The sequence below is a fragment of the Schistocerca serialis genome, chromosome 5, assembly GCF_023864345.2.
Source record: "Schistocerca serialis cubense isolate TAMUIC-IGC-003099 chromosome 5, iqSchSeri2.2, whole genome shotgun sequence".
Classification (NCBI taxonomy): Eukaryota; Metazoa; Arthropoda; class Insecta; order Orthoptera; family Acrididae; genus Schistocerca; species Schistocerca serialis.
Window position 1 is genome coordinate 108284795 of NC_064642.1, and position 26341 is coordinate 108311135.

Sequence of the window (26341 nt, forward strand, 5' to 3'; positions counted from 1 at the left end):
CTATCTTTCACAAAATTATGCATCACAGTGTTCGCTCTAATCAATTAAAACACTTATCACGACTGCACTAAACTGCAAATAAAAGTAACAACAGCATAGTTCTGTTCAAAGAACTAAAATGACGTTAGTCCACAGGAAACTGTATTCAAAAAAATGGTCCAATACACGTTATAGGCTTTTGGAATATTTTAATAATACTTGCTCGTATCTAGTGCTAAAAATTATTAAAGCAGTTAACGGAGCACGAGCCAACGTTTCTCATGTCCTTGCGCATCATTGCCATTGGAATCGATTTCCAGAACACACAGTGATTGTTGCTCTTAATCGTAAGACAGGATATGGTAACTAAGGGCAGCGTTGCCACCGTCCTTTCAACCTGTCGGATCACGTCCATCAAGTGGTTCTTGCCACTGTGAGAGACAGTTATCTGAGAGGTTTCCATAGTTCCAATCAAGGCCCCTCCAATTGTGCCCTTACAGCTTCCAGCAAAAGAATCGTTAGGCGGATCAGGAAGCTTGCAGGGAGACGTAAGAACAAGGAAATGAATAGGGCGTAATCCGCAAAGCCCTTGTAATGCGGATCAGCGATTGATGAGGCAACGACGCAGCGGCTGAGTCAGGGGACCAGCTGCCCGGCTGCTCGCCCGAACCTCACTGGCGCAGTTTTAATACAGCGCGGACCAACCACCTTCATCCGGCTTCCAAGGATGACTCACTCCACTGCTAAGAAGCTCTGACGCGGTGGCTCACGTCTAGTACTTCAAAAGTGCTCGACGAATAAAGTATCTAAGATGAGTGCGATGTTCATGAGCTCCACTAGTTTTGTGCACATGCAAGGAAGGCGGAGTCGCTATACTTTTAGTGTCACATTAAACATGAACCATTTCAAAAACCTTTCGTACAGTTACGTATTTTTATTTCACTGCACATAGAACAGCATAAATGTCAGAAATATCTATTTTCGTAAGTTTTGTCGTTTAACTTCTCTTTAATCATAGGTTTATCAATGTTCTTGAATGAGTTGCAGACGTATGTCACTAGATGGTCTTTTAACACGATGACGGAAATGGAAAGAGTTACACCACGCAAAATCGTTTCATTATTTATAATATTTCGTGCAGAGTTCATCACATAACATTCATTCGGTGCTCTTATCCGTCATCAACAAACAAGCAAACATGAATACAGTCTTGTATCAGTTGTGGCATGTGATAAAATGGAGTATCGTCGTGAGGAATTTTTTGGCATCGCTGAAACATATGATGAATCAGTTTAAAAAGATTGCTGGCTGGGAGCTGCTAGGGATGCATACGTCTGCACATCACATCCCAGACACTCTCTACAGGTGACAAATAGGGGAACTGGAAAGGCCAGTTGCGGGTTCACACATTCCACATGGTGATTGTCGCGTGAACTGCAGTTTGTGACCTCGCATTATCATGTTGGAATATTTCATTTCCGTACGTTTCTCTTGAAGACTATGACAGCAGTGGTTACAATTTTTGCTACACGCTGGAGAGCATTCAGCCTGCTTTCAGCACGTAGCATCTCAGTCTTATTCTCCTGTGAAACAGCTCCCCTTCACCACGATATCTGTACCTGAAGAGGAACGAGTATGGAGAATCGATGCTTTATATGGTACAGGGAGGATGTCATTGAAGTGCTGTTACTCGCAGAGGTCCAGTGTGGTCTGTACTTATCGTATGACAGCAGAACTTAGTAGATATTTTGACGAGTTGATGGGTAAACGATTTACGCTAAAAAAAAAATAGTTTCAGTTATGACCACCAGGTGCAAGTCTGGCGCTGTGAATTCAAGAATGCTTCCACGTTTAGTGGACTATGAACGGAACATGGGCAGTAAACGTCGAACAACTAAGAAAGACATAACGCTCATTTTCTTAACAACTGCCGCTTACAGAACTCGTTCAGTACGAGAACCACAGATGTCGACGAGATACTGCAACCGTAAAACGACGTCATCAACAGTTGTTCGTAGCAGATCGCGCGGAATCTGATCAACGTGTTCGTGGGCACTGACTTGCAGAGGAGCTAGAGACCGGACTTGTCCCTGGTAAACGCGTTAGATATCCCCGGACCCAAAAGTACATTACCGGCCATTAAAATTGCTATACCACAAAGATGACGTGCTACAGACGCGAAATTTAACCGACAGGAAGAAGATGCTGTGATATGCAAATGATTAGCTTTTCAGAGCATTTACACAAAGCTGGCGCCGGTGGCGACACCTACAACGTCCTGACATAAGGAAAGTTTCCATCCAATTTCTCATACACAAACAGCAGTTGATCGCCGTTGCCTGGTGAAACGTTGTTGTGATGCCTCGTGTAAGGAGGAGAAATGCGTAATATCACGTTTCCGGCTTTGATAAAGGTCGGGTTGTAGCCTATCACGATTGCGGTTCATCGTATCGCGACATTGCTGCTCGCGTTGGTCGAGATCCAGTGACTGTTAGCAGATTATGGAATCGGTGGGTTCTGGAGGGTAATACGGAACGCCGTCCTGGATCCCAATGGCCTCATATCACTAGCAGTCGAGATTACAGGTATCTTATCCGCTTGCCTGCAACGGATGGTGCAGCCACGTCTCGATCCCTGAGTCAACAGGTGGGGACGTTTGCAAGACAACAACCATCTGCAGGAGCAGTTCGACGACGTTTGCAGCAGTGTGGACTATCAGCTCGGAGACCATGACTGCGGTTACCCTTGACGCTGCATCACAGACAGGAGTGCCTGCGATGGTGTACTCAACGATGAACCTGTGTACACAAATGGCAAAACGTCATGTTTTTCGGATGAATCCAGGTTCTGTTTACAGCATCATGATGGTCGCATCCGTGTTTGGTGACATCGCGGTGAACGCACATTGGAAGCGTGTATTCGTCATCGCCATACTGGCGTAACAACCGGCTTGATGGAATGGGGTGCCATTGGTTACACGTCTCGGTCACCTCTTGTTCGCATTGTCGGCACTTTGAACAGTGGACGTTACATTTCAGATGTGTTACGTCCCGTGGCTCTACCCTTCATTCGATCCTTGCGAAACCCTACATTTCAGCAGGATAATAGACGACCGCATGTTGCAGGTCCTGTACAGGCCTTTCTGGATACAGAAAATGTTCGACAGCTGCCCTGGACAGCACATTCTCCAGATCTCTGAACAATAGGAAACGTCTGGTCGATGGTGGCCGAGCAACTGGCCCGTCACAATACACCAGTTACTACTGTGGTATCGTGTTGAAGCTGCGTGGGCAGCTGTAGCTGTACACGCCATCCAAGGCCTGTTGTATTCAATGCCCAGGCGTATCAAGGCCGTTATTACGGCCAGAGGTGGTTGTTCTGGGTACTGATTTCTCAGGATCTATGCACGCCCAAATTACGTGAAAATGTAATCACATGTCAGTTCTAGTATATTTGTCCAATGAATACCCGTTTATCATCTGCATTTCTTCTTGGTGTAGCAATTTTAATGGCAAGTAGTGTAACATGGAATGAGATCAGGTGATCGTGTAGGCTCTTCATCTGAGAAACATCAGCAAATATCACGTTCGTGGAAGGTTGCATTGAGCGGATTTTTCACTGGTGGAGCGCCATGAGGGGTTGCCTCATATTCTATGAAAACAGTGGTTTCCACACTGTGGCTCTCTTCCAAAGCAGGAATCGCTCACTGTACCAGGAGGTGTTTGTAATATGCAGACGTGACAGCACGCTTGGCAGCCTCTCTGGGATTATTCTCTTCAAAGAAGAACGGGCGGAGCATAAAACTGCTTTCCAAGCCGTACCACACAGTCAAATTCTGCGAGTGCAATGGCTCTTCCCGCACAACCCGCGGATTATCATTGTCACAGATTCGGCATTTCGTGCTCACTACACCCTATAGTGTAAAATGTATGTCATCCGCACACGGAACACTGCCCCATCACATGTGACTAATTTCTATTCGAGCCAGAATGCTGTTGCTGATCGTGAGGTTTTAGTTGCAGCACCGTCTGGATCATTTTCGTGTCCCAGCGTAATATAGACCGCAAAACTATCCATACTGTAGACCGTGGGTTGGACAATTCTCGTGTCACTGCACCATCACTAACACTACTCGGGCCACATGCTGCATGGTCAGTTACAGCAACAGCAACTTTAGCAGTAACTTGCACTGGGTAACGACACCATCTCTTCTAGGTGCCACTGCACGCTCACAAGTATTTTCAAATTTCTTTATCACCTTCTTTAAACCATATATTGACATCGGAATTCTCCTCAGACCTTTCAGTAGGTGATACTTTCTCAAAGCTGCACTGTAACTGCTACCATTCACATAAAACAGTTTAATTAATAATGCATAGTTTCTCTTCGGGATAGCTATACTGTTCACTCACTATATAGCTTGTCAAATGACAGTGTGGATATCATATCGTCATACAAACAGTGAACACAGCCATATTTACATGGGCAATTGAAACCAATTTGTTTTCCAGTGTAAACAGTTCCGCATTAGCGCATTAGCATACCTACCAAGTTTAGCTGCCATACGATAATTACACTCCACACTGGACATCTGTGAAGTGCTGCACTTTAATTATAACCACCAGGCGTTTCATCAGATCGTCTACGAGCTCTTTCGCGTTGATCTGAGACACTCAAAGATAACCAAGGTTCATCGCTTAACGTCACAGAATGCTACTCATTATCCTAGTTTATGGTGCCCCTAAATAATAGAAATATAGATGCCTGTGGTACGGTACCGGCGGTAAGAATTGCACGGCAAACGCAAAACTCTACCAAGCATCCAGTACACAGTGTCCAGCGGTTTGTGGTGACTCCCTTGCACGGATTCCATGTGTTGTCATCCTTCCACACATCTGCACAACACTAGCAATCCTGTGATTTCTCAAGCCATAGTCCTTCTAAAAGAACATGTGCCTGCTCTTCTTGTCATACTGCTGTCATGATTCCATCTCGGCACATTCCATCCATTGTTCCCCATTTCTTGCTCTAGAGCCCATTGCCTATCTCAGCTGTCGGATGAAGCTACCATTATCTTCATGCCAATTACAAGACCTCCCTCAAAATCTGAAAGATTGGGATCAGCCGCATACTACACTTCATCCGAACGTGATGTGTTGTGATTCCCACCTGGACAATCCCTGTGACGCAACGCACAGGCAATACGTATTGTGTATGCTGATAATTTTTCATCTTTGTGAATGGCTTCTGTCTGTACTGCAAACACTAGAAATTATGTTCCACAGGTATTAAATATTAATTGACGTATCCCATAGGCGTGGAATTACTCGAGTATTAGTGTAATAATTGTTTTTAGCCATGGTGCTCTTGGTCTAACACTCTCTGTTATCGTCAGTGCGGGAACATGATTTTCATTCCATTTTCAAAATTTAATACATCGACTTCTAGCAGTAATAAAGACACGGAAAAGGCACTGAAACGCCTGGTTCACTCTCAGGAAAGAACAGGTAGTAGGAATTGTGGAAAGAGGCCAAAAATGAGCGGCTGTGAGTTACACTAGAACACAATAACTTTATTGAGTTGCATAAACATTACAGCGCAAATTTCCGAGCTTAACTATCGACTGAATATGTCACACAATCTTATGGCTTAAGGGCACAACCTCTGTAATTTTTAAAATGGCTGAAGGCCCATGATTTAAAACACAACTACAATAAATTTTCAAGAGGCAGAACGCGCAAGGTTTTATCCTTAAATAATATTTCAAATGAGGATGAAGGCTCAAACAATATAAGACCTAACAAGTAAGGAATTTTAATTTTAAGACGGCTGAAAGCCCATGATTAAAAAACACAACGACAATGTATTTTCAAAAGGCAGAAGGCCCAAAGCTTTATCCAAAAGAATATTTTAAATGAGGCTGAAGGCCCAAACAATGCAAGACTTGACAAGTAAGGAACTTTCAATTTTAAAGTGGCTGAAGTCCCATTATTTAAAACCCAACTAAAAGCATACAAATTAAAATCAGCGGCTATGAGCAATTAAAATACACAATCAAACACCAACAAGAAAAGGCAGTACAGCCAGCGGCGCTCGAAGTTTCCGGGGGTCGGTCTGCACTCGAAATATTAATGTTCGCTTAGGGGAGACAGGTAGTCGGCCCAACTATATCCGATCCGCCGGCAACCCAACCAAGGGACAGTCAACGGACCCACCGACAAGACGACTTGCTTTCCATCCGACCAGCACACAAGGAACTCCAAAGCCAAAACGTAAAAGGCGTAGCCGCCCACAGTCAAGTATACATAAGCTGTCAGAAGTACAAATACGTGTTGGTCAGCAACAACACGGCGAGGAAAGGTCACTGCCTGAATTTTACGTCAGCGGCCAGGGCAGGTAACCGGAACGCCAACGGCCACAAGGCAGAAAATTCCGCTGATGCACTTGGACTTCAAATAACCAAAATACAGTTAAACTCCACCGGATGGTGGCCAAACTTTCGCCAACTCGAACACTCGCTGTTGCTCACGGGAATACCCCTAACAGCCAACCATAAAAACCATCGGTACAATGTGTGCAGACTGGCTTCGGTAATTAAATCACCACTCAACTTTGATGTCCTGGGTCGGTGAGTCACGAACCTCGTAGCAATCGGCACAGCTCCCACACACTCCGACACTGTGTAGAGACCGCCAGCGGGCCCAGCCCGCTGCGCCGCGCGGAGATTTCCCTCCTGATCCACACCAAAAGACCGACTGTTACACATCAGCAAGGAAACAGCACTAAAATAACTGAGCAGTCGACATCACAAACACTTTGACGAATAACGCGACCAGTGGTAGAAACAGTGACTATGCAGTGACGATGACGAACCACGAGTTGAGACACACGCATCTCCAACCCATAAACGATCGGCGAGCAATCACGTCGTCCGGTAAGACAACGAACCGACGATCAACCAAGACTATCCCGACTCAAGCCTTATGTGCTGGCAAGGGTCGGGCGACTCATGGCTATCCGAACCTCAATGCCGCTCCAACCCGACCGACTCCTGCCGCCACCCAGCTGTCCGACTGCCAGGTGCGGACTCCACTGCTGGTGCTTGGAATTCACTGTCAGATATGAACGAACCTCTCAACACACGACAACCGGGAAGTAATAGCAGTCCAGCAGAGATAAAACGGCGGGGCATATATCGATAAGCGCTGCTGTTGCCCCTCACGGGCAGGCAAGGCAGCAACTCAATAACACCAGTAATTGAATTAACAAAACGAGGTGGCAGTAGAGAAAAAACAGAGTTTAAAAAAAAGGAGAGCAACGCACGGCTCAGGCATGTACAGGGTGAGTCACCTAACATTACCGCTGGATATATTTCGTAAACCACATCAAATACTGACGAATCGATTCCACAGACCGAACGTGAGGAGAGGGGCTAGTGTGATTGGTTAACACAAACCATAAAAAAATGCACGGAAGTATGTTTTTTAACACAAACCTACGTTTTTTTTTAAATGGAACCCCGTTAGTTTTATTAGCACATCTGAACATATAAACAAATACGTAATCAGTGCCGTTTGTTCGCCGGATCTCTCACCAAGAGAGAACGTTTGGAGCATTATCGGGAGGGCCCTCAAACCAGCTAGGGATTGTGACAATCTAACACGCCAGTTGGACAGAACGTGGTACGAAATTCATCATGCAACTCTATTAATCGAAGACAAGCCGACAAATCGTTTGCATTACGGACAAAGATGGACCAACGCGTTATTGACTCGCTACGTTCGTTGAATTAATCACACAAATTTTTCGTAACACTTTTCCTCCCATTCGGATAATTCAATTTAAAAAAAGAGAAAAGAGAGAGAAAGGTGTTAATTGAAACTGTTTGTCAGGGTTACACATTCTTTGCCAGTAAGTCTGTACTTTGTGGGTGATCGTAATTCCCTTTCAGGGCTGAAGCTTCGAACTAAAGCCGATAATGCTTTGAGGTAGATAATTGTACGAAATTTTAAGGAAACTTTACGCCAACATTTAGAACTATTTGTGAAGAGTTCATTGTACATGATGTTTCTAAGGAAAATACGAGCACGATTCTCCTTCTACTGTACTCATTTTCATGTTTTAAACCAGCAGAATTATTGCAAATGATTGTTTTCCAAGAGGCTGCATCGAAAAGTCTGCAGCGTACTTCAGCCAGTTGAGCAGTGAAAGCTGAGAAAGAAAATAAGATTTTCTGGATAATTTTAGACCAGGTGGGAGTACAGGCATCCACCTTTGTTAAGTGAGATCTATGTTTACGTGATTTTCTACATTTTTGTGTCCACAAATTATTCTACTGTACCTAAATTTAGATCTGTTTCTTCTAAACTACGCATTGCTAAACTAATCCATTCCTAATTCGTACAAAAACGCCGATAGCTTGGTTGGAAAACTAGAATATGCTGCACTGTTTCATTTTATTGACTTACTAATAAAAGAAAATCTGCCCGAAGTTTATACGGCATTAAAAATACCAACATGTCGTTCATGAAGTCATGTTCGTACTGATACTCCCTCACTTTCACCCTATCGTGGGCTGTCTTCATCCAAGTTGCGGTTCAGCCATATGCTAATGGAAAGACTAGAGAAAATGTAATGATTTACCTGTGTGGGTAGTGCATTACTTGAAGAAGTTTAGATGAACAGCGTCCAATGAACGTTAAGTGAAAATGGGATATTTGACAGTATATGACGCCAGGCAGTAAATTAATTGTTTACTTACTGTTTATTTGTTCTTATAGACGTGTGGGACATGCCACACTTAACAGGCAAAATAAAGGTGCCTGGTATAAATAATGCAGAATTACGTCCAAACGACGAATCTGCGTCCTTATAGTAACGTGAGCCATTATTACACTGTAGGAATACTGGTGACAATTACGTAAATACGACGCCGACGGTATGCGGTTACAATATGGGTTAAAATATTTCCACACAAAAAGAATTAGAAGGTGTGCTTCTAGATAAGGAACATTCTCTTTCAATCAATGATTGGATAAAAATTATATAGCACAGCAAAACAATTTGACCTCATGTACAAAACAGATGTACACTCAATAGCGTACAGTCCAATTTCCACCATGTCTTTACGGCAGAGATACAAGGTAAAATGATTTCTCTTTGTCACATGGATTTTTGTAAGGAATAAGTTTATTCCATTTATAAGACTACTGTAAGAGGTATGCGCTGTCTGCGATATTAGAATCGCTGACCAGAGAGCAGTGTTGACTGCAGTACGAACTGTGTAACTGTAGCAGTCGTTGTTGCTAGTCGCTTGTCTGAGGTTGTCTGCGCTTGTCTGCAGTCTCCTCTGCTCGGGAATCGGGAGATGGAGTATTATTGTATAAGGTAAAGAAGCAGCGTCGCGCATATCTAGTAATGTATCTGAACTGTCATCCAAATGTTTAAAATGTAATAATAATAATTTTGGTAATATAAAGTATTTTTTTTTAAAAAGCATTCATTTAAAAAAAATCAGTGGCTTCCTTTCACAAATCACAAATGTATAGGCCATAATTGCACAGAGCTGTGCCAGAAAAATGTTAAGTAAGAGCAGATATATTCGTCGTTTTTTTTGAGGTAAGAATTTTTGCTTTTTATTCAGAATGATCTTACAGGGCCACGACGCAGCACTGCTGTCGTCCAAGTTTTACCAGGTTACTGAATTTATTTTTTTATTATGAGGCTTAGGAATTTTTCTGTTTCGTGCTTACATTAAATGAGAAAAGAATTTTGTGGGTACTTTAAATGGGAACCAGTTTTGTTCTGAGGTCACACAAAAATGAGAATCGCTATCCATAATAGTTATTATAATTTCAATAATAAATTTTCTGTGGGGAGGTTACACTTGGCGACATCCGGCCAGGATCGTATTTCTTTGTGAATCTGAGAAGTAGTCGTATATCTGCTCTTATTTACTTAGATGTAGTTTGCATCTGGCGCAACGCATTTACTAATTTGTCAATTTTTCTTTCACAGATCATCGGCAATTTATTGCTCTTTGTTGTAATTGTGTTTGTTCCATTTTTGCTTTGTCTTTGTTTCATTTTTGTGCTTAATTTTGATTTGTGGAAAATGCCGCGAAAAAACTGTTAACAGTACATCGCGATGTGTAATGAGTGATATAGCCGACTCGAATAATTTGACCGATAATACTTGCGACACTCAGTGTAATAATGATAATCCTCCATTTACAGACAATCAGTGCGTACCGATCACTAGTAAGTATTTTAATTCTAATGATGAGCAAACAAATTGGAAGTCAAACTATCTGCCGCAACTGACGAACTAGAACAGTACCAAAGGCGAAATAGTCTACGACTGTTTGGAGTAGTAGAAAATAACGAAGAAGACACGGACAACCTGCTTATACAGATTGCGCGTGAAAATTTAGGCGTTGAAGTGACCAAGGCATACATTGACAGGAGCCATCGAGTGGGACGAAAATTACCAGGTGGCGCCAAACCTCGTCGAAAAATAATTAAATTTGTCTCGTACCGAAAAAGGGCAGAGATCTTTACCCAGAAGAAGAAGTGAGCAAGGACAGGGCTTACAATAAGGGAAGATCTGACACACGAACGGCTAAAGATTTTAAACAGTGCCATATCCCATTTCGGTCTTCAAAATGTGTGGACTCAGGATGGCAGAGTAATCATTAAGACAGCAGCTGGAAAGAAGACAGTCACAAATATGACAGAACTGAATAGTATTAAGTGAAGCTACTCGAGCCAAAAGTGCAAACTTAACACCATTTGCGATTGTAACAGCCCCAATACTCAGATATAGTCTTGTAATTTTATTAATTTTTTAATTATACCCATATTTGTAACTTCAACTAATTGTTTTTGTAACTGTATTAACTTTTCACTATTTTTTGTGTCTGTAGCTCTAACCATTACTTAATTTTAGTTACTGCTAATTCTTTTTTCATTTTCTCAGTTTATTCTCTTCCGTTCTGAAATAGTTCAATTGCAATTATTAGTCTCTCCTTTAGTTCATTAATCACCCATCTCTTCGGTTTAAATTGTTCATAACAAAAATCACTATCAGTATCACTTTAGCAAATTTCAATCTAATTGTAGCTTCCTACGATAATCACTACCAGTATCACTTTAGTAAATTTCAATTTAATTCTAGCTTCCTACGATAATCCATTAATTACTAAGCTTACTTCTCTCTGCTGGCAGCATCGGCCTCTTAAATCACTCCCTTCTCCCTTATTTCCACCCTAAGCTGTTTCAAATACGCTAATTACATTTCTCCTTGTACGACAGAGGATACATAGTGACACACAGCCGTCACTATTTTGGTCATATTCTCCTTGCACAGAATACCACTAATCCATTTTCTATACTCCCGCAACTTCAGGAAATCTTTAGCAGGCGCCTTTCTTTCGGCACTCGCGGTGTCACAAACAGGGCGTGCAAAATCTCGGACACCCCTGTGTTATGTCACTTGGCGGAAGCACCGGCCAGTGCCCCTCGCGGCAGGTAGTGCCTAACAAAGGGACAAACCAGTCTGCCACCCTACTCCAGGCTGCTCGGCGGAACGCGTCAGAGCTTTTAGCAGCTCACTGCAACATCCAGTCTTTACCTGCGCATTACGAAGAACTTAGCCTCCTCTTCAACCAACTAAACTACCACGTAATCCTCTTATCCGAAACGTGGTTGAAACCACACATATCCTCTGCATCTTTTCATCTCCCAGGGTACACATTTCTTAGGGCAGACAGATCGAAAAAGCGAGGTGGCGGGGTCGGCGCGTATATACGAACAGATCTCAAAGCGAAAGTCTTACGTACGTCAAATCCTGCTGAAGAAAAAGAGGCTGAATTCATGTTCATTGAAATAAATATACAAAGTCGGAAATTCTTGACTGGCGTCGTGTACAAGCCGCCAAAAATAAGCTCAATGAGTTCCTTCCAGTCGGAATTACATTCACTTCAGTGTCAATACGAACATGTCATCGTAATGGGTGACTTGAACATAGACCTGCTAAGAGACACTCCCTCCGCAATAAACCTAAGAAGACTGTTTAGTTGCAATAGCATGAACATTCTTCCATTACAACCTACACACCATACGGCGCACAGTCATACTCTTATAGACGTAATCGCAACGAAACAGACTGACAAAGTAAGAGATGTTGGTCAAACATCGGCCCCTGGCCTCTCAGCACATGATGTAATATTCCTGGCCTACTCTGTGCAGCCCCCAAGGATCAAATCGCGTTACATAACTTGTAGGAACATGAAACGTGTTGACCTTCACGCTCTAACAGCCGATTGCTCAGAAATCTCATGGCATCAAATAATCAGAAAACCCACAATCGACGGCAAAATTAATGAACTTGGTGATAAACTCACTGCCCTCTATGACAAACATGCACCTGGGCGCACAATCCGTGTAAGAAAATCTCCTGCTCCATGGCTGGCAGCTGAATTACGTCAAATGATGACTAATAGGGATGCTGCCCACAGGCGTTTCAAGGCAGATCCGAAACCCGAGCGTTTTGAAGAATATAGAAAGCTATGGAACAGAGTGAAACAATGCATTCGCAATGCTAAAATCAGGCACGCTCGCTCCCTTGTATGCAGCGATCTGACGCCCACGACTCTATGGAAGAAACTCTGTAGCTTGGCGGTCGGAAAGGCAAAATCGGAAACTACTTTTCATGTGTCAGCTAACGAATTAAATGAATTCTTCTCTGCACCTCTGAATACCAGCACAGCTGATAATTACCGTCCACAAGAATCCCCAAACAGGATAACTAACAACAATACCTTCCATCTAAAACATGTAACAACAAATACGGCAAGAAAAGCAATAATGAGAATCTCTTCTGATGCAATAGGCAACGACAGTATCGGTATAACCATGATTAAGAATGTTGCCGATATCTTAGTACCTGTCTTAACTGACATATTTAATTTTTCCCTCGTGAATGGAATATATCCCACTGCATGGAAAAGAAGCCTAATTCGACCCATCCCTAAGATCGAAAACCCAAAACTGCCTAGTGATTACCGACCAATTAGCATACTGCCTGCTGTTTCCAAAGCACTTGAATGTATTGTTCATGACCAAATCACTGAACACTTGCATGAATTCAGCCTATATGACAAATTTCAATCCGGTTTCCATAAACATCACAGAACAAACACTGCTCTGATTAAAGTAACTGATGACCTGAAATATGCCATCGACAATCGAAAGGCAACAATATTGACGCTACTGGACTTCAGAAAAGCTTTTGACACTGTTAACTTTGACATATTCCTCAGAAAAATGCAACAGCTTAATTTCTCTTATAGTGCAATGAGATGGTTTGAAAGCTACTTAAAAGACAGACAGCAATGTGTTGTCTGCGTAAATGAAAAATCTTCCTGGAAACATGTTTCCTCGGGAGTGCCACAAGGATCAGTCTTAGGACCACATTTGTTTTCTTTATATGTCAACGATATTTCGTCGGTTCTGTCCTCCTGTAAATATCATTTCTATGCCGACGACCTCAAGCTCTACCTAAGCGTCAGACCTGAAGATGTAAACACTGCAATCGCTCAGATGAATGATGATCTGTCTTCAGTAGTGAGATGGGCGAAAAACCTGGGGCTTAAACTAGATGCAAGAAAGACGCAAGTAATCTTAATAGCCCATCAGAAATTAATAAGTTCAGATTTCCGCGAACGGCTACCTCCTATTCTGCTCGATGGTACTCCAATACCATATCAGAAAACAGTGAAGAACTTGGGTGTAACTTTGGATGAGCATCTCAACTGGGCGGAGAATAGAGTCGCAGTGTGCTGAAAGACGTCTGCTTGTCTCTATGCTCTCAAAAATTTCGGAACATATTTCCACAGGACTTGAAACGCCAGCTCGTGCAAGCACTCGTTCTACCGAACCTCCACTATTGTGATGTGATTCAACAAGGCATGAGTAGTGAAAACAAAAGACGGCTAGAGCTAATCATGAATGCCTGTGTGCGTTACACCTGCAACATTCGCCGATATGATCATGTTAGTGCTTCATACTCCGAGCTAGGGTTGCTGCGGCCGGACAAATTGCGTGACTACCACACTCTATGTCTACTCCACCGACTCCTCATCGCGCAAGCACCCCAGTACCTTGCTTCAGAGATTAAAAACCTGTCATGTCATCATAATCGAAACATGAGGTCACTCTTATTAGGAATCCTAACTGTGCCCACTCACAAAACAAAAACTTTTGCAAACTCCTTCTCAGTTGCCGCTGTCCACCTCTGGAACAAACTGCCCCTTACCTTGTGCACAATTCGATCTCCTGCTGCTTTTAAGAAGAAGTTGAAGCATTTCCTACTATCATCCTCACAATGTTCTCCACAACATTAATGTACAAGGACAATCCCCTCATCTGTCAAATAGCAAAGCTAGCGTCTCCTATCTTGCTCCTGAGATGCCTTCCTCTTCATCTTTCTCTATTAGCCACGCAATCTTCTTTTCCTTTATATTTCATTAATTATGTTTCATCATGTGTCTATTCTTCTCCTCCCTTCACCATGAGTCTCCCTCATACTCCCTGCTCCCGGCATTCCTATCTAAATTCTGTCTCTTCAATAATGTCTAATTATAACAGTACTTGTGACCTAAGAATATAAACTCTATATGTATATATTTTTCCAGGTGTACCTTTCAAATTGTTTACTTCACTTTTTGTACTAGATGTAGTTTAACATGCCTACTGTAACCTCCCCACCGAAATTTTAAAATGACAATATTTAATAGAAATGGAGCCAAGCGTAACCTCCCTAGCAATTAAATTTAATGACAATAAAAGTGAGAATCGCAATCTGACTCGAAGTATAAGCTGTCACGAAAATGATGAAAAACAATTCAGTGCTAATGAAACTTCAGTGACAATGAAAATTCAATTAAACCGAAATATCGGTCTTTGGTACTGTGCAAAAAAAAATCAGAATTAATTTCTTACCTCATTGAAACTGCTTGTCAAATTTCTGCTCTTATTGTTGGCCACGGCTTGGAGGAACTGCATTGCAAATAATATTTTTTTTTTAAATTTAACTGAAACTTTTCTTTAAGGGAAATGGAAGGAAATCGTTGGTTCAATTAAATGCTTCTTTTGTTAAAAATATTGCTTTGAAATCAAAATTATTATTGGGGCACTTGTTGAAAATTAATTACAATAAATAAACTTTACATTATCTGATGATTACCTTAATTAACAATATACCTTATTCAGCATCTTGACCAGAAACCCATGTCGACGCCTGCGACTGCGTCCCGCTCACGACCGTGACAGGACTAGACCACTACTGCCGACAGACTACATCACACAACTGTACTGCACGACTACTACCGACCGACTGCTGGACGCAACTAAACTGAGCTACTGCTATCGACAGACTGTACTGCACGACGACTACTAGCGTACTGCTCGCAACACTCGCGCGGTCAAGCGCAGACTAACTACGATAAATGGCTCTCTGGTCAGAGACTCTGCAATGCCTCGCCATCACTGCTACGTTACATACGTGTTTCATAACCCTCCACTGGGGGGGCAAAAATTTGGCAGCGATGGTGAGTCATTTGGACTTGCCAAGCGCGGCAAAATTTTTTTTAATTAATGAACTTTTACAATTTACAGACTATCTAAATACATGAATTAAATGTTGTGCACATGCACTGAGTACAAATTATTTCAGACAAAGACAAGATATGAGTACAAAACATATTAGCAAATCAGAAAACTGTATATACAAATTATTTGACAGATAACAAAGTGCACATGCACTGAAAAAATTCTTTAGCATTTTCAGAACGAATAAACAGAATGGCAGAAAATCATGTTGATAAGTGACTTGAGTGTACACGCACTGGAGTTGAGAACATATCTGCAAATGACGAAATGTATATACAATGAGTAACAAATGATATAAGTGCATACGCACTGAAGTATTGAACATACAGAATGAGTACAAAACATATTGAAAAATGAGAAAAGTGCACAGGCACTGAAGTTCAGTAGAAAACATATTAACACCTAACGGAAGTGCACATGCACTGTAGTTCAGAACATATCATTAAAATAAAAAATGTATATACAATATAAAAGACAAGAGTGTACATATACTGTACTTCAGAACAAATCAAAAAAATGTCTTTAGCATTTTCGCAATAAATAAACATAATGGCAAAAAAATCATATCGACAAGTGACATAAGTGTACTCGCACTGGAGTTCAGCGAATTGAAAAAAATGTATAGCCATTAACATAAATGATGTTAGCAAAAAATGATTTTCATTATTAGGATAGGAAAGGGAAGGATTGCATCATGGTTGTAGCACTTTAGATTGCACACAGCTGTTCTGAAAGTCCATATCTTTCCATAGAAGTACAACACCAAGTGACACAATTTGAAGTTCTTTTCCCATCAGAATTTATCAGTGTAGCCAAGACACTGAACTGTCGTAGTAATGTTCCATGTTCTCATTTTGGCAGTACACTAGGTACACCAAACAGTGGGACCATAATAACGTCTTCATCGCTCACGGTGGTGGAGAGCATGTCGTGTCAACACCACGCTCTTACAAGGCACACCAACGTAGAATTAGTGCAAAACCAAAGAAAGTGCTCCATGATCACTAGGATAGACAGGACAAATGGACATTGCAGTAATTCAGGGTAGTTAGCTCATAAGGTGAAGGACATTAAGTCACATACCATTCTTCATTAGTAGTTTGCGGCATTCATAGCCCAGTTATTGAGCATTTCTGTACCATGTATGTAGTATTACAGAAAAATGTTCATTAATTGTTTTACATAGAATCAGTAACCTTCTTTTCCTAGTTACAAAGCATTATTAAATAATCGCATTCTTTTCCAGTTACAAAGTATAGCATAGTTAATTAATCATTTGTCTTTCCAATATAGTATTAATCATTAGCCTTCTCCTAATTACAAAGTATTATTAAACAATCACATTCTTTTCCAGTTACAAAGTATGGCACAGTTAATAAATTATGTGTCATTCCAATATAGTAATAATCATTAGCCTTCTCCTAATTACAAAGCATTATGAAACAATCGCATTCTTTTCCAGTTACAAAGTATGGCATAGTTAATTAATTATTTGTCATTCCAATACAGTATCAATCATTAGCCTTTTCCTAATTACAAAGCATTATGAAACAATCGCATTCCTTTCCAGTTGCAAAGTATGGCATAGTTAATTAATTATTTGTCATTCCAATATAGTATTAATCATTAGCTTTTTCCTAATCACAAAGCATTATGAAACAATCGCATTCCTTTCCAGTTACAAAGTATAGCATAGTTAATTAATTATGTGTCATTCCAATATAGTAATAATCATTAGCCTTCTCCTAATTACAAAGCATTATGAAACAATCGCATTCTTTTCCAGTTACAAAGTATGGCATAGTTAATTAATTATTTGTCATTCCAATATAGTATTAATCATTAGCTTTTTCCTAATTACAAAGCATTATGAAACAATCACATTCTTTTCCAGTTACAAAGTATAGCATAGTTAATTAATTATGTGTCATTCCAATATAGTAATAATCATTAGCCTTCTCCTAATTACAAAGCATTATGAAACAATCGCATTCTTTTCCAGTTACAAAGTATGGCATAGTTAATTAATTATTTGTCATTCCAATATAGTATTATTCATTAGCTTTTTCCTAATTACAAAGCATTATGAAACAATCGCATTCTTTTCCAGTTACAAAGTATAGCATAGTTAATTAATTATGTGTCATTCCAATATAGTAATAATCATTAGCCTTCTCCTAATTACAAAGCATTATGAAACAATTGCATTCTTTTCCAGTTACAAGGTATGGCATAGTTAATTAATTATTTGTCATTCCAATATAGTATTAATCATTAGCCTTTTCCTAATTACAAAGCATTATGAAACAATCGCATTCTTTGCCAGTTACAAAGTATGGCATAGTTAATTCATTATTTGTCATTCCAATATAGTATTAATCATTAGCTTTTTCCTAATTACAAAGCATTATGAAACAATCGCATTCATTTCCAATTACAAAGCATAGCATAATTAATTAATCATTTTCCAAGTGACATATTATTCATTGCTGTTCAACATTACTCAGAACTTTCTCAAACTTGTATCACTATTAGGGACTGGTAATACATTTTTTTGTTAGCAATGCATTGCGTTGGGATCGATAATTAATTGCTGAGGCATAACACTATTTGCTTTTGACCTATTGCTGCAAATGAGGATAGTTAACGTCATTCGTCATGAGTCAGCTGTAGCAAGGTTATGTAACAAGGCAGTATATGTGATCACATTTATAAATGATAAACACAAATGGGTAAAAAATAAAAATGCAAGTACTAGAACAGGTATAATAAGTAACAGGTTTAGTAAGTATCATGAAAAGCTTCTCCTGGAAAAAATACAAAATGGATTATTGATCTGAAAGAAGAAACGCACACTATGCTGAAAAGTAGTGAACTTTGAATTAACAGGTAGTGAAATGTGTATAAAAATGTGTTCCATAGCTGTCCTTTCCAAAACTTTCCTCATCCTACTATGCAATATAACACCTGCTGTCAAAACAAACTGCAACAAATACTTAAATAACTACATAGCCTAAATATAACTTCAACATTATCCTCATCTGTAAAGAAAAAACTTCATTATCCATCACTTCATTATCCATATTATCATAACTTCATTATTATCATCACCCGTAAAGAAAAACTTCATTATTCATAGTAGCATATTCTTCATCATTATTCATCAGCATTCATTATCATCTGCAAAAAAAAAAATCACTTCATTACTCATTACACAACTAATCCTTATCTCTAGCATATTTCATCACTAAAACTAAGATGTGTAGTTCTGTCTGACAGCCTGCATCAATCACCTTGTATTCTGAAAGAAAAAAATAGTTAAGACTGCTATTCTACGATGAGTATAGTATATTCTTGTTAATGCCTATTAATCCTGATCCATTTACTCTTCCTCATAAAGTTATTGCATTTTCTTTCGTTTATTCCGTAGGTGAAATTCCCATTTCTGTTGAATTTATTTCTTACACGCATCATTTCTTTCTGAAATTGATGAACAAAGATTAATGTCTTGCGTTTAAATCATATATCCACAAAATAATGACTGGTTTATGGTAACATAATTAACCATAGAGCATAACATGACCAAATGTACAGAGAATATCACAATGCAGCAGCAAAAAATGTAAAACAGTCACGATGTTGAGATATCATAGGGCAAAAAATGTCAAAGTCAACTGGTGTGTGTTATATCTTAACTATTTCACAGTGCATACAAACAAAACTGGACTACAATCATACACACAAAAAAATGGAAAATGTGCATGGTCTGATGTGTAACGACAAGAAAAGCGACCTGCTAACCTTACCTTGCCGGGCACTTGCCAAGAAAAAATACGATAATCATCAGTGATTAGTCAGGTGAATATAATTGCATTAGTAAATGGCATCATAGTGTGTTGAATCATACAGTGTCTTCATTCAATAAAGGGTTTAATATTTGACCAATGGTGGTTGCCTTTCGATTTTCTGGTTCTCAAAGTTTCGACGTGTACAACGTTGGTGTGAGGGATGCTGCGAATCCGATATGGACCTGCGTATAGAAGTTCAAATTTACTGCACTTACCTTTTAATTTACTGGATAAATAGTGTGTACGTACTAATATTTTCTGTCCAACGTGAAAGTCGCGGCGTGTACAAACCTGTTTTTGCTGTCTTCTCCGGCGCTCTGCGGCACGTTTGATGTTGTTCAGCGCAGTGTCAATTATTTCATGGTGTCGGAGGCGACGACATTTAGGGAAGTTTACTAACTCTTTAATTTTGTTTGGTGGTTCAACGTTTTTCAATATAACAGACGGAGATAGCATAGTGGATTCATTTGGAATGGAATTAATTACATCTTGGAATGAGAGTATGTGTGTATCCCAATCAATATGTCTTTTGTGGCAGTATATTCGACACAGCTTACAAATTCTTTCATTAACCGTTCACAAGGGTTCGAAGAAGCATGGTACTTGGATATATAAATCGGAGAAATGTTTCTAGCTCGTAACATGCGTGTCCATATGCCGGAACGAAATTGAGATCCATTGTCAGAAATTACTTTCATCACGTGCCCTACATGAAATAGAAAATGTTTTACAAATGCTTTCGAAACAGTTTTAGCAGTAGCTTTGCGTAATGGAGTGAAAGTAACAAATTTTGAAGTGAGCTCAACAGCGACAAAGATGTAGCAAAAACCTCTGTTAGTTCTCGGAATAGGACCAAAAATGTCTACAGCGGGCATGTGTCTTAATTTAACAGGTACAATGGGATATAAAGGAGGAATATGTGAAGTAGTGTCTGATTTAGCTTTCTGGCAAATTTTACAAGACGCTAAAACTCGTCGTATACGTTTCTCCGTGTTGGTAAAATAACAGTTCTGTCTCAGTATAATAAAACATTTTCTTGCTCCGTAATGTGCGTAACTTAAATGAGTGTACCAGATTAATTTGTTAACCAGTTCGTCAGGAATGCATAATAACCAAATGTTGCTGTCAGGATGAGAGCGGCGAAACAGAATGTCATTGCGTACAGTGTAATGGTTTCTAATGGTAACAATATTCTTATCTTGCCAAAGGTGTTTAATTTCTTTCCACACGTTGTCTTTATTTTGTTCTTGTGCTATGTCCTGTAATGAAGATGAAATAAAGTTTTCAAATGCAACTTGCTGAATGTACATGACACTGAAATTTGTTTTGCAGAAGTTGGTTGCTACGTCTTGCTGATTGTTGCCGAGAGAACGCGATAGTGCGTCTGCTATAACATTTTGCGTGCCGGGAATGTGAACTATTATAAAATTAAATTCCTGTAAATAAAGTTTCCATCTGCTTAATCTGTCGTGAGTGAATTTGGCCGAAAGTAAAAATTGTATCGCTCTGTGGTCTGTGTAAACGGTGGTATGTCTGCCATAAAGAAAGTGCGGAAATCTCGTAAAAGCCTATACAACACATAATGTTTCAAGTTCTGTAACAGAATAATTTCGTTCAGCAGGTGACAGAATGCGACTTGCCAATGCGATGTTTTTAATTGCTATTGAGCCATCTTCTTCAATTTCCTGGAAAATGTGTACCCCTAAAGCCGTGTTAGAACTGTCGGTGGCAATGGAGAAATTTCTGGTAAGATCTGGGTGCGATAAAAGTGGTGCATTCAACAGAGCATGTTTCAGGTTCATGAATTCAGAGTGTGCTTGCTTATCCCAAGACCAAATACTGTTTTTACCTGTTAATTGACATAATCTGGGTGTGTCTAAAGCAGAGTGATGAATAAATTTACGAAAAAAGTTAATTAAACCCAAAAAACTGCGTAGTTGTTTCTTCGTCGTGGGAATAGTAATGTCCCGTAGAGCTTGAAGTTTTTCAGGATCAGGCGCAATGCCTTCTGCTGCAATTACGTGTCCAAGAAATTTTATAGAAGTTTTGTCAAAGTGCGATATACTGAGGTTAACTGTGAGTCCTTGTGCATGGAAAGTTTGTAACAGTTGTTCAAGAATCAGATTGTGTTCAGACCAGTTAGCTTCTGCGATAATAATGTCGTCTACATACGTCGTAATTCTGTCCTTAAGTTCTGTCGGAAGTATTGTGTTCAAACCGCGAATAAAGGCTACCGAAGAAATAGTTAAGCCGAACGGTAATTTGCAAAATTGATAACAGTCGCCGAAACAGAGAAAAGCTGTATATTTTCTGCAATTTGGATGAAGTTGAATTTGCCAAAATCCCGATTTCAAATCTAGTGTAGAATAAATAGCTGTACCGTGAAATTTCTGTAAAAGTTCCACTAGTGTCTGTGGTCGATCTGTTTCATTAATTATAATGTCATTAATGTGACGTGAATCAAGTACGAGGCGAAATGAGCCATCTTTTTTCTTAACAATGTGTAGCGGGTTTATGTACGGACTAACTGCCGGTTCTATAATTCCTTGATCAAGCATATCCTGCAATTCTTTTTTAACTTGTTCTCTGTGGATATATGGAATGGGATAATGCTTTGCTTTAAATGTGTCGTGCTGTTTCACTTGAAATTCATACATAAAACCGGACGTAGTACCAGGAATAGTGTCAAAAACTGGAGCTCGCTGTAAAAGAATTTTGTGTAAGTGCGTTCGTTCGTCGTCTGTAGTTGCACTGCTTTGTCTAACTTTATCGGATTCATTTGCATTACATCGTAGTCAACTTCGTCTGGAGTGTTATAGTTGTGTACGTACATATTCGTGAACAATGTGGGATTACAGTCTATGCTACGTGACACGGAAATGACCTCTGTGCGGTTAATTGTTTGTTCTTCCGCAGATAATGAGTGCTGAAATTCTAAAGCAAGTTGTACGTTTTCATCCTTTAACATTAAATAAGAATTCTGAAAATCAATGACTGCGTCGTGTTGTACCAGAAAATTCGTACCTAAAATAACGTCTGTTGCCAATATAGGAACAATCCAAAAATTTGAGTGGAAAGTATGACCTCCAATACAAAATGATAAATGCGTCTGTAATTTAACGTCTACTCCTTTACTCGATACTGCTCCTTTTACTTTCGTCTTGCCTAAAGGTAATGTGGGATAAGTATTCTCTTTGTTGCACTCGTTGAAAGTCTCCTCATTTATTACTGATATAGGTGATCCGGAATCGATTACTGCTGAAAATTTCGATGAACCAATTTTAATTTCGATAACAGGATGTGAAATAGTTTTGTGAACAAATGGTCTTTCCTGCAAGAGAGTGTCTCTGATATCGTCAAAAGTAATTACATTTTCATGAATAACATTCTGTGTGTCTAAAGTAGTACTTGTATTATTGGAAGATGCGACCTGTACAGTATCTAGTCAGATTCTATCTGATGTGTTACTATTTTCAGCTGGATGTTGTGGCACTTCTACTATTTGAACTGTTCTATTACTTCTTCCAGACGTATTACGTTCTGGATGGTACCTACTGTCGGGTTCATTCATGAGAATATGTTCTTGTTGATTACTTTGTTGCTGGTAAGACCGACTGTTATAATATGTACGCTGATAATTGTGCTCATCGTTTTTACGTCTGTCGTGATAGTCATTCCTATACGGTGCATTGCGATAGGATTTGAAATATTGTCTTCTTTGTACGTAGTTGTTTCCTTGCTGTCGTGCGTTACTACACTCCTGGAAACTGAAATAAGAACACCGTGAATTCATTGTCCCAGGAAGGGGAAACTTTATTGACACATTCCTGGGGTCAGATACATCACATGATCACACTGACAGAACCACAGGCACATAGACACAGGCAACAGAGCATGCACAATGTCGGCACTAGTACAGTGTATATCCACCTTTTGCAGCAATGCAGGCTGCTATTCTCCCATGGAGACGATCGTAGAGATGCTGGATGTAGTCCTGTGGAACGGCTTGCCATGCCATTTCCACCTGGCGCCTCAGTTGGACCAGCGTTCGTGCTGGACGTGCAGACCGCGTGAGACGACGCTTCATCCAGTCCCAAACATGCTCAATGGGGGACAGATCCGGAGATCTTGCTGGCCAGGGTAGTTGACTTACACCTTCTAGAGCACGTTGGGTGGCACGGGATACATGCGGACGTGCATTGTCCTGTTGGAACAGCAAGTTCCCTTGCCGGTCTAGGAATGGTAGAACGATGGGTTCGATGACGGTTTGGATGTACCGTGCACTATTCAGTGTCCCCTCGACGATCACCAGTGGTGAACGGCCAGTGTAGGAGATCGCTCCCCACACCATGATGCCGGGTGTTGGCCCTGTGTGCCTCGGTCGTATGCAGTCCTGATTGTGGCGCTCACCTGCACGGCGCCAAACACGCATACGACCATCATTGGCACCAAGGCAGAAGCGACTCTCATCGCTGAAGACGACACGTCTCCATTTGTCCCTCCATTCACGCCTGTCGCAACACCTCTGGAGGCGGGCTGCACGATGTTGGGGCGTGAGCGGAAGACGGCCTAACGGTGTGCGGGACCATAGCCCAGCTTCATGGAGACGGTTGCGAATGGTCCTCGCCGATACCCCAGGAGCAACAGTGTCCCTAATTTGCTGGGAAGTGGAGGTGCGGTCCCCTAGGGCACTGCGTAGGATCCTACGGTCTTGGCATGCATCCGTGCGTCGCTGCGGTCCGGTCCCAGGTCGACGGGCACGTGCACCTTCCGCCGACCACTGGCGACAACATCGATGTACTGTGGAGACCTCACGCCCCACGTGTTGAGCAATTCGGCGGTACGTCCACCCGGCCTCCCGCATGCCCACTATACGCCCTCGCTCAAAGTCCGTCAACTGCACATACGGTTCACGTCCACGCTGTCGCGGCATGCTACCAGTGTTAAAGACTGCGATGGAGCTCCGTATGCCACGGCAAACTGGCTGACACTGACGGCGGCGGTGCACAAATGCTGCGCAGCTAGCGCCATTCGACGGCCAACACCGCGGTTCCTGGTGTGTCCGCTGTGCCGTGCGTGTGATCATTGCTTGTACAGCCCTCTCGCAGTGTCCGGAGCAAGTGTGGTGGGTCTGACACACCGGTGTCAATGTGTTCTTTTTTCCATTTCCAGGAGTGTATTTGTTGGATCTGTGACTATACGTGCACGCGGCGGAACATTGAAGCCCGGTTGACCTTGTGCATTACATTGTTGGTTACGTATACTAACCGGTTGACTTTCATGCTGTTGCGGAGGAAAACTTCTATTGTTACCAAAATGTGCTTCCTGTTGCTGAAAATTTTGACGATATTGATAATCTGAATTTTTTCTGTGATTTAAGTTCTGGTAGTCGTCGTTCCTAAAGTGTCTGTTACTTTTCCTATTGAAATTACGTCCCTGATCATAATTACTGTAAGTTTGTTTACCTTGGTTATTATACGAAAAGTTTTTGTTTATAAATGAATAATCAGATTGCTGTACTTCTAAAAGCTGCAACAGATCCCTGAATGCTGAAATGTTTTCTTTTTGCTGGCCCGTTAGAAGTGACACTCGTAATGACCGTGGTAATTTGGAAATGCATAATTGTATAAGGGCAGATTCACTGTACGGTTCACTCAGGTATTGGTTTTGTTGTACCATGTGCTCAAAAAATTGCGTCACACTGGGAAAATTTGAGTTCTCGTAATTCGGCAAACTAATTAACTGATCTTTAATTCCGCGCTGTGTCGTCTTCGACCAGTACGCTGATAGAAAAGCATTCTGACACTCTTCTATCGAATAGCACTGTCTCGCGATCGGTCTCATACGAGTTGCCGGTTCGCCTTCCAAAAAGCTGCAAATAAATTCAAGTTTATGCGTAACAGGCAAAGTCGGTGGAAAAGCAAAGCTAAACTGTTGTATCCAATCCCGTGGGTGAATCTGTGTTCTGTCGTTTTTAAACACTTTAAACTTTCTCACTGACAGAAAATGTTTCTAATCAAAATTATCGTCTCTGTGTGATAGAACAGGTTCAGGATTGTAAGAGAATCTATTGAACTGTGGTTGTTCGGAATCTAAGTCCCGTACTCTCTGTAGATTACCCAAATTATACGCGCTGCGTGAGTCTGACAAATGTTCATAAAGTGGCGTCTGTTGTGGTAAGTTATTATTAACTGAAATACTTTTCATCTCTGTTACTTCTTGTTGTAAACTCGATAACTTTCTACGCAACGTGTTATTAGACGAATCGATCTCATTAATTGTCTGCTGTAAATTTTGAAATTCAAGTGTTTGGTTAAATGAAACCGGTGCAGTATCGTCTGATTTATTATGATTATTACTTTCAATAGCGTCAATACGACTGGCTAATTCATCATATTTTTCAGTCAGTATTTTTGCCTGATCATCGGTTTTAGAATCGGATGCATTAATCTGTTTTTGCAACTTACATGTAGTTTCGCTCAGTTTTTTAACATCAGCTTTGATGACATCGCAATCCTGTGTTAGTTCTAATTGTTCGAATCTGTCTGTCTCTGTTTGAATATTTACTGTGTGTGTATCTGTTTTTGATTTAAGATCAGAAATTTCATCACGTAATTCCGCGTTCAACTTTTCTATGGTATTAATTTTGTCGGACACTGTAGTAATATTATTGTCTACATACGTTTTTGCCTTCGCAAACATTTTACGTTTGTCTTCCTGTCTCTGTGCTGTGATTGTTTCCATTACTTGTCGTTTCACTTTGTTTTGATCCTGAATAAATTTGCGGAAACGCGTATCACTGTTTTGTATATGGTGATTAAGACGTTCGTCAATTTGAGAGTT